The following is an 18,369-nucleotide window of genomic DNA, read 5'->3' on the forward strand; positions in this document are numbered from 1 at the left end:
GGTGAGCTTTTCCACAATCCCTTTAATTCACAAAAATGTATCCCCTTTCTAAAGGGGAAAAACTTAATTTTTGCCAAACATACCAACATACCAGGGCTCAGCCCATATCACTGATTTCAGGCAAAATATGCTATTTGGCAGTGGAACATACAAATTTGAGTAAATTCCTGTAGAGATCATTTTTGCTGATTTCAATACGATAGCCCTTGGGATCATTTCTTGTTTTCTTCAATTTGCAATGTAGATACTATTATTTAAGTGCAAGGAAAAGACCCAACACAAGAAGAATGGCAGGGAAATACACGTACAGCAACATATTTACGGCAAATGTTCCAATTTTGTAATGAATGGGAAGGTTTCTCCAACTTTTAATGAGACCTCACTTTCTTCATTACTTTTTTTTCCTTCTTTTCCCCAAAGACTTGCTCCAAACTACCACATGGCACCCCCCAGCTCTCACTGTACAAGACCACAAACAAGCCACATGCTTTTTTGTGCCCATCATTATTAACGCCTCTCGTTGGATGGACAAGGCTCTTCATCATGAGCAGCCATCCATCAGCACTTGCCGAGCCAGCTCTCTCCTGACCTCTGCGGCAATCATGCTGCATCACGGAGGCCAACCGCCTGGTTTAGCAGCAGAGCCGGGAGCAGGAGCCAGCCTCAAGATTAAGTGCACTGCTTCAGGTTTCCATTCCCAGGAGCTGCGCAGGCTGATGTTGTATTGATTGCAAAAGTTTACCAGTAAGTATCACAAACAACAATAGCCAGGTCAACGATCGGTGATGCCTGAATATGAATCCCCGAGGGGTGTCGGGCACCGGCTCAGGCTCTGCGCTCACGATGGCTGAGCGTGGGTTGGATAAGGCTCACAGCAAAGGGAAGAGTGAGAGCCTGCAGCTTGCAGTGACATTTAAGCAAGTTACATGTGGGAACGGAATGAGAGACAACGATGCAATTATATATTCCCTGGTTTCCCACTGCAGCAAACCCTGTCATCTCTCAGTGTTTATGTGTACAGCCGGCCCCACGTTCACTGCACTAAATAGCTGCAGGTACTAAAGGATGGAAGAAGAATACACAAATGCAGGTATTAGTGAGCATAAACCAGAGATATGACACAGCAAAAAATATTTCCAAGCTTCTCTTTTCCTACCAACCATATGGGTTTGGCATTGGGATAAAAATTTTAAACTATTAATAAATTTTGGGGGTTTTTTTGGAAAAAAAAAAAAAAAAAAAAAAAAAAAGGCGACACAGACTTTCCAAAACCTGACTAACTCAGTGGAATAAAGCATTTATTGCGATGTTGTGAAATTCAGTACCTGGGATTCAATGAAAAGCCTGTATTTAAACTACACTGTGGCTTATTTTTATCAAAATTGAAAAATTGAAGCCCAGACTCACTGGCCATCCTCTGGTGTGAGAACATATCCCACAGTCACACTGAAAATCTATTTTTGAAGTTTTTATGTGCATTACTTTTAATGCCTACCTAATAACTCATATTTAAAACTGGAAGTGATACTGAGGCTTTATTTGATATGATCATTGTTGTATTAATGAGACATTTTTGAATGGTTATTAGTTAGAACAATTTTTAAAAGTTCTCAAAAACTTGCAGTCAATTTGTTTTCCAGGCACTCCAATTTAACAAGAAATATCCTTTATAAAATATGAAATATGGAACATTATAATCCATTTAGAGCCTAACACTTCAACATATCTGAACTATTTCTCACAATACTGTTCCCAAGCATTTCATAATTTAAATAGTAGCAAAACATAGCTATCTTCACTAATTATAAAATTCCAGAGAAAGACATGAAAAACATGTAAAAACTATCTTCCTGACATTTTTTTTCTTAAACACTATGGCATCTGTAGACATTCTCTTCTACATTAGTATTACTGTATATTACTCTCAGAAGCCTTCCTGCCATAAGACAATCAAAAATACCTGCCATTAAAAGGAAGATTTGCAACAGTTGTATTTTACAAATAGAAAACCCATGCAAAGAGTTCTTATGCCTGCTCACATTTTATTATGCTCACAAAATTCTGATGAGCAAATTGATCTAACGTGGGTTGTAAATGATGAGCAATTAGCACTACATAGATCTTACCTGCTGATCTGGTGAGTGCACTCCTATTCATCTGAACACCATTACACATTTGTTCATCTCTCTTCATATGGCAGGCTCCAGGGTGAGTTCAAATGGGTAGCCATTTCCCCATGCCTTCCATGTAAGGCATATATTCTCCTCTGAAACACAGATAATTGTGTGGCTGTTTCATCACTGCAATAACATTCTAAGAATCTACAGAAATTCCAGAATTTATCTAGAATTCTGATAGTTCTAAGCCTGGGTTTTAATTGTCCTGCTTAGAGATTAATGTGCTCTTAAAGTCTTTGGCCTAAATGTGTTTTAAACATTAAAAATAAATGGCAATAGGGCCTAATTGTTGCATTTAATATATTTTAACTACAGTTTCCAATTCATCATTTAATTCATGGAAATTCTATGACTGTGTGTTGCAGAGATTATACTACGGGATATTTTATCCTTTGCCTGAAAATGAAGATAAAATAATTATCCACTGTGCAACTACAGAAATAAATGAATGAAACCTGAGCAAACTGACAAGCTTGTTATACAAACAGAAATAGCAACATGTTCAAAAAGATTTTAGTACCATGGAAACCATTGACACTAGATTACAGCTCATATTACTGCATATTACCCTTGATGATACTTCCACTGTTCATCAGAGAAATATTAGTGTCATTGCATGTCTGATTATGAAAATATATTTCATACTTTATATAGTTATGTAACTGTACACCTCAAACATCACTTTTAAGTTTGTTTTTTTGCTTGTTTGTTGTTGTTTGTGTTGTTGGTTTGTTTTAATCGGAGACCACATTTTTTCAATACAGTAGTTCAACGCTGTATAAAAATAATTGAATGAGAGAAAAAAACATAGTATTATGTTTTCTTCTATGAGTATTCTGGAAATTGTTATAAAAGGTACAAATCAGGTGAATGAAATACAACAGAAAATGCATAATATTTTGCTGGAATATTTTTTAAAACTGTCTTTAAAAGATAAAGGTACGTACTGTAATATAAGATGTAGGGTACAAACATTAATAGTACAAAGTACATAAACATATATTCTGAGATAATATAAAGATTTGGTTACAAGCTTGCCAGCTAGTTATATTATTTGACATCTGGGACTAGATCAAGTCTTACCTTTCTGATTAAGTACTATTTTTATCTGCCCTATGGAAGTACTTGTACTGAAGTATTTGCAATGCTTTCAGATGAAAAGTGGTGCGTAAATATGGTAACAAGAGAACAAAGCAAAATGTGAAAATAACTGCTAGGCTTTAGACAACAAAAATGCAGATGCCACAACATGCAGTCCGTCTCATCTATATCTTTGCAATTAACATGAAACAGTTATGAGATAAGTATCACTTCATAATTAGCAGAGCACTTTTTCAAGTCTGTTGGTAAAAGCGTTTAATAAGCACATTATAACCCATGGGTTTCCATTAAGATAGTACACAGCACTTGTAGCTATTCATAATTTAAATCTGCAGCTATGGGGCTTAACAGCCTGGGAAAATCTCATAGAAACATTTTTGTTTGTTTGTTTTTTAGGTTCCACTGTCTGTGGATTTTTCTTCACAAATAACTCAGTCAAACCTGTGCTGCTGCAGCAACAGTGAAGGACTGTACCTATAAAACTCTGTTCTTAGGCAGCCTTTCCCCATACCTGAGACAGTGGAAGTTTTAGGAAGCGCTTGCTTGGCTTTTGCCAGCCACTACTGTGCAATCACATCTCCACTGCTGACAGGGCAGGAGGATGCCTAAAGTGGAAATGTTATTTTCTCATCATTCTTTCTATTCATAGGTAACAACAGCAGAACTCATTCCTCTAAGCTGAGTGTTTACTATTACATGACAAAAATAATTAGAACAAATGAAAGGGAAAAAAGGATTTGTGTCTGGTTGCAGCAGCTAACTAGCTTTGGCCTGGATTGCATGTGACAGCACCAATGCAGTGCTTGGTGCCACTGGACCAAGCAGCATGTAAAAAATCATAATGATTTTTTTAAAAATCTTCATTTTAACCACTCACAAATAATACAAAGTTTCTTTGTCATAGTTTATCTCAGTAAACCTGCATTAATACTTTCTAATCATAGTGACCTCATCCTGCCAGAATGCACTGGCCCCTAATCCTTGCTGTAATGTTTTCTCATTAGCTGCTCAGCTTTGGCCACACTGGTTGTAGCAACCAAGCACCGCCTCAGGCACCACTGGAATTAATTACTGGGAGAAACACCGCTGTTTTGAATTGTCATCTTGAATTTATCACTTGCCACTTAATGTAACTCATGTGACCTAATGCCTCCTCCGTGTCACTGGGGCTTTGGCACCAACTCCAGTGGGTGATGGCGGGGCATCGAGCATCCCTCCCCAACCCACCTGGCACACAGCTGCTCCAGGCCTGCTTCAAATCCTACCCCGGAGGCAAAGCAGCTAACGATGCCCCCAGCAAATTGCAGATTACCCGCACGTCACCCTGCATCTGAACCTAAGGAGGATGCAGAGCTGTACCTGGTCCACCTGACAGCCACTGCTTGAGATGATAATCTTTCATTTTACTGGACAGAGGGACACTAACCGTTTGTTTCGCTCATGTTCTGTTTTTAAAAATATTGAAACTGGCTGTTCACATACAGATGAATAAATGGTTCCAAGGGACCTTGCAGAGTTAGGCCTGTGGCATCTTCTTATTAATCGTGAAGAAATTGCTCATTAAATTATTCTCAAAACAGAATATACATCAGTAATATAATACACATATGAACTTCCTCTGCTTCCTTCCTTCCTACATATATTTTCAATTTATCTTAGGATGAAGGATGTTTCCATTGCTTTTTTCTTTAAATTACATAAGAAAAAGAATGCATTTATTAAGAAAAAGTTTATACAGTGTAAAATACAAGTTTTACTATGCACACGCTCTCAGTCCCAAGTCCAAGGTTTATCTGTGAAGAGCTTATAATTGCAATGGACTCGTTTGATGTTTTTCCGACACAAAAGGAATAGCCAGGATGCCCACACTTCTGCTGGAAGTTTAACATTTGTAAGTTCTATTGAAGAGCTTAACTCCTTAAGAGATGTAATTTTACTATTGTTGAAAACAGGAATGACTCGGTGTAATAAGCCAAAAACACCTTACAGATAAAAAGATAAATATAACAAACCTGCCTTTTAGTAGCCTTTTAACAATGACAATTCTGAAAATGTTTCTTAGACAAAAAGATTTCCTCTTGCTACCACACTGTATACTCAGCACAGTAAACTTAGAGAGATGTATAATGCGATATAAACATTAATAGTTCCACAATTGTGTTTTAGAAAGACTATTTATAGGGAAAATACAAAATGCCTCCCAAAAGTACACTTAGACGTAAGCCACCATAATCTTCTTGCTCATGCAGCAGGAAATCTAATACACCAGCTCAATAAACCTGTAGGAAACAAAGGTTTTATGTAGCATTAAGAGTCACAATATTAAAATACCACATATTACATTCAACTACTCTTACAACACTCATTTTAAGAGCCAAGAAAATTAAGTGCCAGATTGAGAGTAATAATATCATAACATGCAGAAAGAGACTGAAGGAGTACAAAAATATGTGAAGCCCTCACAGTATCTTTGTTGTTTGGGTTAGTTCCAGACACTGGATGGTATTGATGTTTTGGGTCATCAACAGAAAATACTGCCCCAACACAGCAATATTCTCCAGAATGTACTGCGAAATGCAAATTCTCATCAGCTGCTTCAACGGGATTATTGCAAAATGTGTACTTCATTGTTCTTAACAAAAAAGGTGAAGTAATCATCATCACTGATATACCAGTCAAAATCCAGGTTTGAGCATAGGTGCATAAGTGAGAAAATATACACGCATGCTTGTGAGAATACATTAAAATGAGGTAAAGATCTGACTTCGGTGCAGAATGACCTAGAAAACTGATAAAAACATTCATGACATTTGCTACGTCTTTTTTTTCTTTTTTTCCCTTTTTTTTTTTTTAAAAAAAAAAATATATATATTATTGCCTATGTTATTTATATTATCTTACCTGAGAACTACTCCCCAAATCATTACCAGAGGTCTAGGTTTATAGGCTCCACTCTCAGAAGCAAGGCTCTAGGACTGAAGATAAGAACAGAAACTGGGAATCCCAAAGTATCCCGTTCCCCAAATCCAAAGCCCTTGCTCCCCTTCTAGCTAGCAGTGAAAGATGCAATTATTTTTCTTTCTTTCTTTTTTTTTTTTTTTTTTTTTTTGACACCTCAAAAATTGGTATGGCTTTTGAATTTATTTTCAGGTTCATGACTTGATATTTAGGAGGGGTACGACTGCATAAAAAATGTTGGGTGGAGAGGGAAGGAAGGAATATTTTCCTGCCAGAGACATTTTGCAGATGTTTGCTTTGAACAGAGCTTTGGAATGTTTTGGTGAAATAGATTAATAAATGAAGCACAAGTGCAGTGATCAAGATGCATAGCAAATAGCTAACGTTTTTATTGTATACTTCATATTTGTGTATGTTGCCTATATAGTTATCTAATCATAACAACTTCATCCAGGCAACTACATGAAAAACAACATTATTTTTAACTGCTCATAGGAAGGCTACAAACCCACTTAGAGAACGAAATAAACTTTTTTTAAACATAGCATATCCAATTGTAACTATAAATAAAATTTAAATAAACACAGTGCAAATGTGCTGATCCAACCAGAATTCTTGAGTTAGCATTAAGCTTTGAATAATACAGACTGAAAAAACAAACAAACAAATAAACAAAACCCTAAGGTGTAAGTATTTTGTGCTTCTATCACACATCTGAAAAAAATGATCTTAACCATAAATTTGTGGAACCTAAGTGTTCATTACATGCTATTATTTCATTTTCAAAAATCCATATTTTAAACTGGAGGAAAAACCAGCTGGTATATAAAAAAAATCCTTGCAAGAGGAAAACATACCTAAAAGCAAATTGTGTGTATTTGTTATTGAGAGACTGAGTTTATGCAAGCAATTGTCATGCAAGCAGAGTTGTAAGTAATAATGTGGCCTTTAATGACGGAATGATGGACCTGCCAAACACTAGCTCCTGCCATACACCGCTTGTATTTCCCTGCACAAAGATGCCCATCTGGGAGTTATTAACATATCCTCGTCAATTCAGAACCTACTTTAACATAATCCATATTTGTTGGAGGAAGTCCAACATCAGCTAGAGAACAGCGCTCACGTGATCCAATGACACATTTCAAGCAGCACACATAAAGCATGCTTGGGCAGCTAAGCAATTCAGAAATGCAAATAACAAAAGCATTCTTCTTACTAGATAAAAAGGACAAATCCCTTTTGGCATAACATCTTATATACTCTTAATACTGTATGAAAACAACAGAGAGAGGAAAAGGATAAAGCACTACTTTTCTGGAGGTACTTTTCTTTTTATTCCAAGCATGCTGATACACTCAGTCTCGCACCAAAGCTGATGTTACCAAAACCCAAGGAATGTTCTGTAGCATGGGGGCAGTGGGAGAGAATACAAATTCTCTTAAATCAGCAATATCATGTTTGCTTGTATGGTACTTACAAAAGTGAGCGTTGTTTTTTCAAAGGGGCCTGAACTCTGCATCAAGGAAAACTCTTATTAGATAATTGCTTTGTCCCACAGCATAGTCTACTTTTGGAAGCTCATGTTTTCACAGAACTGTGTTTTTATTTTTCATTACAATACTAAATAATTCACTATAGATATGGCATTGTTAAATGCAGGCTCCATTGAGAACCACATTCATATTGGGCTAGATAATAATGCAAAGATATCAAATAAAGAACAAAGTATGTTTTTTGTTTGTTTGCTTTAATTCTTGCATTAACCTCAACACAAGTAACCGGAAGCTGTTAGCCCTAACCAGCCTGTCATGCCTCAACTTCACTCAAAATTCAGCACAAGTGCAATGAAACTTAGACAATGAGAAATCAGTATCACTTTTTAAACATAAAATAACAGGAACACCTGTATTTTTTTTTTTTTTTTTTTTTTTTTTTTTAATGTCGGAATCAAAACCAGGAACATGCTTGTTCTATCCTCTGAAGAAAGACAAGCATGTAACCTACCAATGAAAGTAGTAAGGGAACTAAATACGCAAAGAATTATTCATTTGTGCAGGTTAGTCCTGCAAGAAAAAGGAAAGGCTACAGTAGAATAGGACTGAAGATTTGAATCAAGATAGAACACATTTTCGCAAACATTTGCTTTCAAGTGCAGCATAAACCCAAATGAGCTAAAAACTGTTTCTTAATCCTTGGTCAGAAATGTGAAATTTCCTAACGCAAATTAAACCGAAAGCACCTGGTTTTGAACACTTTAATTCTGAAATGAGAATGTTCTGAAATTTGGACTTCTGTTTTCAAGGCTATACTGGTACTTCTGTAGTTTTGCTACATTATCAGCAAAAATCCCTGAAACTTCAAAGCAGATGAAGTACTGAGAGAGTGCCAGCACTCAGGGAGGGCTTGGCACAATACTTTGATGTACAGGATTCGAAGATGTTGACAGCTGAACACTAACCCCCCATTTTAACCCTCCATTCAATGGAACATGATATTTACTGACTTCAATTTCTGACTGGATGAAAACCCAGAAACCTCTTTTCCTCCTTTTTCATCCAGGCTTACTTGATGTTGTGATTTCTGATGTTCAGACTAATATTGTTTATGACCTTTAAAGACCTTCAGGGAGATGCTGTTCTCCCATCACCCAGCCACTATGGATGGATTCCAACATACGTCCGTGAGCTACAAAAGGGTAGTGTAAACAACATCTCCCCCATTAAACTTCAGTTTAACATTAAGACTGCTATCCAAAGATCATACTTAAAGATAGCTGAAGTGTTACTATATTCCTTTGCGTAGCTCAGTCATGACCCTAATTAATGTGTCTAGGTTAGACATGTAGTTCTTTAAGTAATGGGTGGTTTTGTTTGGACAATTAGGCAGAGTTGACAAGGAAATTTTCCATCAAACTGGGTCATAAAAAGTACATTATTCAGCATTATTATGAGTAAAACACCATTTATTACCTGAACTTTACAATACACCATTATCAATCTTTACCTGTCATTAGGGTATGTTAACATGAGATCAAAGAGGCAAACCCAACTTAAACAAACAGAGGTGCAGAGAAGGCTTTTAGGCTTGCTTATTTAAATTGAAACAAGTGTAGTTGAGTCCATTAATTAGTTAGAATTTCCTTGCAACTAAAGATGCAAATCAACTAATCACTGAAATCTCAGAGCATTTCTTATTCACAAGTCACAGCTGTGCTCTTTCTGAGAGAAAAGTAGCTAAATTCATCCACAGAAATACAAAAAAAAATACCATTGGGCTGTCTTCTGGATGCAAGTTTAGATAGACTCTCTTGTCAGATGTTACCTAAAATATTATTTACTCATTAAAAAAAAAAAAAAAAAAAAAAAAAAAAAAAAACAAAAAAAAACAGACAGAGGTCTCTTGGAGGTTTTGTTTTAAGGGGTCCATTTATTTTTAAAAAAAAAAAAAAAAAAACACTGCTGATGCAGCAGATTATTGTAGATTCAAAAGTTTCTTAGTAAACTATTTTAATTGTGTTGGAGTCCAAGTGCTCTAGTCATGGAACAGGGTGCCTTTATCCTGAGCACCATGTACACTGTCTCAAATACAGATCTAGGTCTTTCACCTTCCTCTGTGCCAGTTAACCAAACAGCCATTTTGCAAATCAGGTAATGATCCCTGAAAGAACAACCCTGTTGTAACCCTGAACATTACTGTAATGTGAACAATGTTATAATATTTGTTTTTGGAGATTCCACAAGATGTAGACTGTTGGGAAATTTTTGACCCAAAATAAAAGATTTTAGATGTGTGAGCACATTTTGCTTTTCCCAGCTACACTATTTGACAGTCTAGCTACAGATTGCCATTTTATTACATCTGCACAATTCAATGGATATTTCCGAGAACCAAGAAGGACAAAATTAGAAATCAAGTCAATGAAACTTGAGCCAAATCTTTCTGAAATTTCCAAATGATTTAGATTCTTTATTTTTCAGTATAATTAGAATCTCTATTCTTTTCCAAATAATATTATGCATGTCGTAGACACACTTATTTATCCTCACTTTCGTAGGAACATTTCCCTCAAAGAGAAGTACCATATCAAATGCGTACATATCTTCTCATTTCATCTCTTGACCAAAACATCGATAGTATTACACTCCTGATCTTTTTTTTTCCAGCACAGATGCAGGTCAGTCTGTAGTCTAAAAGTTTGTAAACATGGCTTCATTTTGTATCGTACACATATGCAATGCATAACAAATGGTAGGAGGCTGGAGTTAGGAGTGGGTAGTAGTCTTCAAGGTTTCAAAAAGTAACTACCACTTTTTGCCTTTATTAGGAGGTAAAGCATCACTCAGAATTGCTCCCTTATCAGAGATATTTTATGATTCTGCTAGATTACTGGAAGGAAACTAGATCATTTTGCTAGATGTTTTGGTACTACTCTTCTCTTGTTAAGCTTATTTCAACATTCACTAAGCTCATTAAACTCTTTTACACAATGTAACCATCATCTCCAAACAAATACCTCCTGACCTTAACCCTGACCATATGGGTAAGAGGGGAGTAAGTACCACTCTTAATGTATATTCGCACTTTTTTGCATATCTACAGACCCTAACACTGACCCATTGGGTAAGAGGGAAAAAGAACCACTTTCAATGTATATTTGCACATTTTGCATATCTGATCCCAGCACAAAAAGAGGTGTTATTTTTTATTATTTTTTTTCCTCATTATTTGTTTTACAAATACATACCCATTAAGGAGTAGAGTCACCACAGAGACTTCACTTAATCCCATTCAAAGCCTTTCATCTTCTGTTCTGAACCATATGAACCATTTGTAAGACATAAATGAGAGCTTCGAATGCTAATACCTGCAAATCACCAACTAGAAGTAAAACACTTCCTATGCACCTATCTGAAAGGTCCCATTCCTGCGATATACACACTTCCACTGGAGGCATCGAGACACAAAGAAAAACTACACAAACAAAGCTCAGAAAGGGAAGCTGACACTCCACTACATTTGTTCTAACTTTCCCTAAGAAAAGGTGTCATGTTAACATTAGTTGGCTATTCAGAATATTAAAGAAAAAATGGATGGAAATTCTATCTGTATGATGACGTTTGACAACTTGGTGCTTAATGTGACATGAAAACAACAAATTTAGAAAGAACGTTACATAATGCTAATGATTTGTATGTAAAAATGATCAAAAATACCTGTGAACCCAGGTGTGCCTTATATGCTAAAAAAAGTAAGGGTCAGTCTTTGTTAATAATTATGTGGTGTGTTTTGAAGCACAAAACATATATTCACATTTGAATCATTCACCAGCTACTGAATTAAAGCTTCCTGTGAAGTCCTATACAGTATCAATTTACTCCATACAGTTAATAGTGCACAACCAAGGACAGAAATGAGATAAAGCACTATATAACACCAAATCTTTAGAAATAACTTACTTCAGCAAAATATATATTTATTCCAGAAATATCTGAAATCTATTTTAGTAAAAGAATGAGGTTAAATATTCTTTTGTGAGGTATGTTTGTGGATCTTTAGCAACCTCAGCGGTCAGGACCTCTGTATTATATCATCTGATAGATTAGACAGTGCCAACATGTATTGTAGCCTACCTCATTCCAAAGATTTAAAGCTGTACTATAAATATGCAGTACACAAAATAATGTGAAGTCATTCTGATTTATTAGAAATACATTACAACTATCTTCATGTTTTCTTTAATTCAGAAGTAACTGGAAGCTTTCTGTCATGTTCTTCTATGCTGAACAAGGTAATTTCTTCTTCCAAGGTCACCAAGGCTGACATAGGATTTTTATTTTTATTTTTTTCCACTAAAATGCTAACTTCTCTTTAAGACTTGAGTTTACTACTTTTTACCAAAGCATGCTGAAAACAGTTACATTGCACAATCAAGACCTCCCCACTTCCTCCAAATATCCACATCAAGCAAATAAAGTAACCAATCTGACTTGCCAAAAGGAAAATAACTGTAAAAGCTTTGAGCTAAAAAAAAAAATTAAAAAAAAATGAAGTACAATAGGTCTTTAAACAACTAGCTATTCAGTTTACATGAGAAGTGCTCCGATTACAATCTTCAGAAACAATAGTTACATAATAGTTTGCTGCTTCTTAGTCTTCCCCATTACTTGCCAGAGAGGCAATATTCTTACTAAGAAATCTACACTGTTAGGAATATTGTTTTGGTTTCTTAGACACAAATCCAAGAGGGAGCTTGTCGAACAGAGCTCCTTAGTTGGTGAGTGAACAGATTTATTTCCAGGACAGTCATAATTGAATAAACAATATTTACTGACTGTTACAATGGGATAAAGTAACTGTTCAACTGGAATGACAGTCTTAATTAACTGCTTTTACTCTTCTCAATAACGTCTTTGATAGAGGACTGTTACACATCCCTCTGTAGATTTTACCGTTTTCATGGAAGAGTACAATGAAAACCTAAAATGGACTGTGCTGCAAACACATAATGCCAAGGCACTCCAAGAAGCAAAAATGTATTCTTGCACTGCAGTAGCTTCCTGCCATGCCAAGCCATGCTAAATATGGTTGGGACAGTCAGTATTCTCCTGCAGCCTACCACTGAGGATCACTTCCTTGAATGTTTCAAAGCATTCATTTCCAAGGATCCTGGCATCCCTTCCTTGTACTCAGTAACTCAGCATGACCACATCATCTTTGTGCATGAGTCACAAGCAGAATTAGCTGTGTCAGTTGGCCTTGGCAGGTGCATGTTGAACCTTCCCTGAAAGTCTCCAATGACGGAAACTCTCCTCCGTGTGGAGGTCTCCTCAGGACATTGCATGTTTACTAAGTGATTTTGACAAATGCTTCTCATTACATTTATGGCCTGTATGCTGCTAGTTTCAACTTTTAATTTACTATTTGCCTTCCTCCTCTGCAGGTTCAGTCACATGCTATTTTTGCATGTGCTGACAGCGTGCTCAAGTTGAGAACCAGAAGCACAACAGAAGTGATGGCAAATAATAAAATTTCTTGTAAATACTTTTGGAGGAAAAAATCCCACTGAAATTAGAGTATTTTATGAATAGCAACCAACTCTAAAAATACTTGCAAGCAAAAAAACAGACTTTTCTCATACTTTCATATGAGAAAGTATTTTCAAAAAAATGTATTCAAATAATTTTTGACAAGGAAATAACTCTGTAGATGATTAAGATCATACCTTAATACAAGACAAAGTGTAGAATTGAATCAGTAATATTGAACAGTTTTTAATAATTATAGTATTTAATTTCATTGTAAAAAATATGGTTTTATTGAGCACACATCTTAAACATTCTATAATTATTGGACTGATACTTGCATTTGATTTTTATGACTAAGCTATTTAGTCAATTACTTTGCATTCCTTTTCCTTCCTTTGACCATCTTTGTCATTTAACCCCAATTTTATATCCTTTTGCAATAAAGAATCTTCTTCTGTGATGCTCTACAGTAAGTAGCAGATCTTGCTTCCTAATAAAAAATATTATGGACTATAACAAGGAAATTGTCAGAAATTTAGTTTCATAAAATAAATAAGGAGGAATATATAAGCAGAAAATGGAATGTACCCCAAATTTTTTGAAATGTAAATAAAGCTGGGAGCAGCCTGAAGCCTTCACAATGCAAAGAATACCAATTGCAAGGCCAAGGACTCCAGAAGTCAGCAAGAAACAAAATACATAGGAAAAAATGCATATGAAAAAATATTAATGGATATTATTCTTTTCTGGTTAGTTCTATTTTTTTATTTTTTTTTTCATACTGTCAATGTACCCCATTCACACTTCAATAAGTGTTCTAAGAAAGCAGAGCCTAGGAACCATCAGGACAGCCACTGTACAACAGAGATGTTCCTGCTTTGAAGAGAGACACAAAGTAGTCTCTCCGATTCCACATTTAGAAAAGATTTCATTGAAAACTCTTGAAAATAGGACTTTCTTCTTCTTCTTTTTTTTTTTTTTTTTCCCAGTAGTTACATTGTTTTGCTCAACCTGATCTATTGCATTCCATTATATCTACAAGATTTTACCTTTTACAGCTCATTTTTAATTGCATATCATTGCTAACTTTTGTGTAAAGAGACAGGGCTCTGCCATTCTTACTAATTATCCAAATCACCAGTCCTTGTTTGCATGTGTGTGGCCTTGCCTAAAGCTTTTAACCACAAGTTATGTCACTAAATCAAAGTAGTCTCTGCTGTAGTGACAAACTATGTGCAAAAGATTGCAGAACATTCCTTTAAGGTAATTGGAAGTATTATTTCTCGGATTACAGTACTCAAATGCAAATAATAATTTGGTAGAGGGGTGAGAGACAGGGATTCTGGAAGGTTATCATGCTGTGAATTAAAGTATTTCTGTCCCATTGAACCGCAGCCACAACAACACTGCAGCCCTAACTGACTCGGGCAATCTCAGACACCTTTAGTAACAACAAAAAAAATCTACAACTGTGAGATTGACACCTTCACTCTTGCCTCAGGGTAGCTCGAGATGAATTGTGGGTGTGTGAGGAATGCTCTGGAAAATGTTCATAGTCCTATTTATACAGACCAATGGCTGCTACTTTTCTCTCACCATATTCCAACTTCTATTCTGATTCTATTCTGATTCTGATCTTCATTCTGATTCTATTCTTCATTCTGATTCTATATTTTTTTTTTGTGTGTGTTAACTAATAATATTGAATTTATTAAATGAAGTAGAAAAAGATCCAAAATTAGGAAAAAAAATAATTACTTTCTCATTATTAAGCCAAAGCTGTAACATCTGTAACATGTATTGGCATCTGTGCATGTATGCAGATATCCTGCTCTTAGCATCATGGTAATATCTTTTTTTTTTTTTTCCCTGAAGGGACACATCTAGCTTTATCCCTTCCGTATACATCCATTACCTTCTTTCATCCTTTATTTTCTGTCTTAAGTCCATCAAAATAAGAAGGATGATCTGTACATGTCCAAAACTTCCCTTTCACCTTCACAATTGCAATCATATTTGAAGCAGAATTTTTTATTCTTTTAATTTTTCAGCTTTTCTCCTTTTCTTTTGCAAACAAAACTAAAACCTTCCAGAGTGTTTTATGACAGCACAAGAGACAGAAAACGTAAGAGAAAGATTCTCCCACCAGAATGATGGAACTCATGAGACAATAAGCTGATATGCAAGGGATTACTTATACCCATCTCTAACACTCCTCCTTCCACATCTCATGAATCAATAATTGGAGTGGGACTAAATGTTGGCTTCCCCTCTTCTCTGTCTCTGTTCTCTTAAATCTTTAATACAAAATGGGCTTTCTATAACATGGCAGGCAGAGGTGCCCATTCAGAAAAGGCACTTGGTTGGGACTACAAGTGGCAGAAACAATTCTTGCCTTGCAGCTCTGACCCAAACCCACACGTTCCTGCTGCTCACATACATATGGGTCACCTGGCAAGTCCATGTGTCCACTCTGACAACACGTTCTTCCCTCAGTCCTAGAAACCATGCCCAGGGGATGGTTCACACAGAACACGTTCTCCTACCAAGTAAGCTTTGACAGCTTACCATTTTCTTTTTATTTATTTATTTTAAAGTCCTGGTTAGTAATTTTACATCCCGAAAATGAAGCATGAAAAAAATTATAACACCGCTGTTGCAGTGAAAATATTTAGGTTTTTATGATGACTCAGAGACAGATATTTAGTACTCCCTATATAGGTTAAATAGCATAACATGGTATAATGCCTTCCTCTTTTCAGTTTGTTCATTTTGAAATTATGGTGCCAGGCCAAATACAAGTCACACATCACACACTCGTCATCATATACAGATTTCACAATAAATAAGAAATGCAAAACCTTCCAGATCCTGTTAACACCAGCTTGCCAGCTCTGCATTGTGTCTCTCAGAGAAGAAATACCTGTTCAGTAAGAACCATACTCTCCACCAGTTTTTGTGCCCTGAACCACCATCACCTGCAACTTATTCAGGCCACTATAACTTCTCTCTCTATCACATGATCTGTTTCTCAGTTTTGCTGGCACTACATGAATATTTACGCGGCACCAGTGCTCACCAGTGCTCTTCCAGTGCTCACCAGAGCCAGCAAAAACCTGTCTTCCAAAGGAGGTTCATATGGATCTCTTCATTTTTTTCTCCCCAAAGTTTTTTGACAGAAATCTGAGAAAGTTTCCTCTGATCTGGGGAGAACAATTTTTCAGAGCAGTTTGCCTTCACTTCATGGTTAAGGTTGTCAGCAGAAGTACACTGGGAGCCTCTCAAAGGGGGAAGGGGTCCTCCAAACATCTCAGCAAAGCGATCTTGCAGCTCAGGTGGGCAGCAAGGGCTGTCCACTGAGACAGAGCTTGCAGGTGGCAGCAGCCAGGCTCACCTCAACTGCTGCTGTGGATGCCTTTGCACCGTCCTGCCCTGGACCTGCCTCCAAGGGCAGAGTTTTCTGAGCAGGATAAAAGGGAAGGCTAGCTTTGATAGAGCTGTTTTTAAGTAGACCCAGAAAGTTCAGGAAACATGATCTTCTGTCACTATGAACATCAACCAGCTTCAAGCAACCAAATGTTCCTCTTTCAGAAGAAGTATGTGGGACTGTCCTGTGCTAAATGCACTAAAAAATCTGCAATACCTCTAAAGTCAGTAGGAACTGTACAACTCCTCTCCCATGACAGGCCATCGCCAAGACCAAGACCCAAATCCTAATCTATTTTACAATGAAAATATTGCATGAAGCAAGCAGGATATGGCCTCAGGGTGGACTGATAAAGAGACAAACAAAAGCCAGGTCATTACCTCATTAATCCTTATTACTGATGTTACCAAGGAGAAAACTATTCCCTTAAATTTGCATTTCTGCATTATCCCTTGCCCTTGGGTCAACTCAATCTTGACTTTCAGCAACTGGTGTGTTCACTGAGAAATAAAAAGTTATACAGCTGACCCAATCCTCTGTTAGAGTAATTAGAAAATCATGTTATGTTGTTGGTGGGTTTTTGTTAAATCATGGTCCTCGCTATTCATTAACATTCAAGTGCTGAAAAGCCAATAAATTATTACCGAAAGGAAATGTAAATAACTTTCTCTGAGGAAGGACTGCATACAGTAGGCTGGAACCTCCTTCAAGTTAATTGCAACACAGTTCACTAATGAAACTTTCCATCTATTAAATCTTAACAGGCATAACTATAAAAATGGCGCCAAGCTCTCTCCTGCCTAGAAATGTCCCAGACAGCATCTGTAGGGACTTCACACTTACTGTCTTTGCAGGTATTTATAATTATCCATAAGTAGCAATAGCAACATACAACTGACTTCATACTGGTTATAGAATTTTTGAATTAATTTGCATACTGGAGCTGGCAGCAGGAAAGAGCATAGCAACAGCACTTTGTTCTCACCAAATACTTCATAATGCATCTGACCCAAGGTGCTCTGAAGTCAACAGGAATCACCTTCCTTTGATTTCACTGAGCTCAGGATTAGGCCCAAGATGGATAAGGACATCACTAGCACTTCAGCTAAGATCTGTGTCTGCTTTTGAGGCAAAAATTTAAATTTCCTTCCTTCACACCTGTTCAAAAGAGACCACGCAGTATTGCTGAAGGGTAACTTCTTTACATGCATGTGACAATCCTGCAATGTGCTTTTGCCTGTTCATGGCTGTGTAGACTACCTTGATCCCATGCTACTCTTGATCTTGTTCTTAACTTCCTCCTCTCATGAGCGCTATTAGGTATTCAGACTCCTGACCTGTGTTTCTGGTCTCCAAGACTTGGCCAAGCAAGCTTTTTAAGCTTTGCTGTTCTGTCATTTCCTCCATGTTTTCATAGCTGTCTTTGCTCTTTATTTTCTCTTCAACTACAAAATTACAGGTGATACAAAACATTTGGACTAATCATTCCTGAATATTTCAGTAACTGTATACTTACTAAACCATGGCAAAGACAAAAAATGTGTCCTCCTTTAGTTGAGACTTGCTGTCCAAAGAGTAAAATGTCCTTTCATTCTATTCCTCTGTTCATCGAGACTACTGAAATGCAACCTGTAATTATATTACAGGTCAGGATGCTCTTTCAAGGATAAAGTACCAG

The 18,369-nt window shown here is 36.6% G+C and overlaps 1 long non-coding RNA gene across 2 annotated transcripts in view; it reads right to left on the minus strand.

The window, feature by feature from the left end:
- Positions 1-4,136: 4,136 nt before the first annotated feature.
- Positions 4,137-18,369, minus strand: part of LOC118170272 — a 56,873-nt gene continuing 42,640 nt past the window's right edge. For both annotated transcript variants that reach the window (XR_004752616.1, XR_004752615.1), the window contains exons 4-6: positions 6,393-6,459; positions 6,180-6,253; positions 4,137-5,557 (exon numbers count right to left, since the gene is read on the minus strand). This is a non-coding gene — a long non-coding RNA (uncharacterized LOC118170272). The remainder of the gene's footprint in view (positions 5,558-6,179; positions 6,254-6,392; positions 6,460-18,369) is intronic.

The sequence above is a fragment of the Oxyura jamaicensis genome, chromosome 7, assembly GCF_011077185.1.
Source record: "Oxyura jamaicensis isolate SHBP4307 breed ruddy duck chromosome 7, BPBGC_Ojam_1.0, whole genome shotgun sequence".
Classification (NCBI taxonomy): domain Eukaryota; kingdom Metazoa; phylum Chordata; class Aves; order Anseriformes; family Anatidae; genus Oxyura; species Oxyura jamaicensis.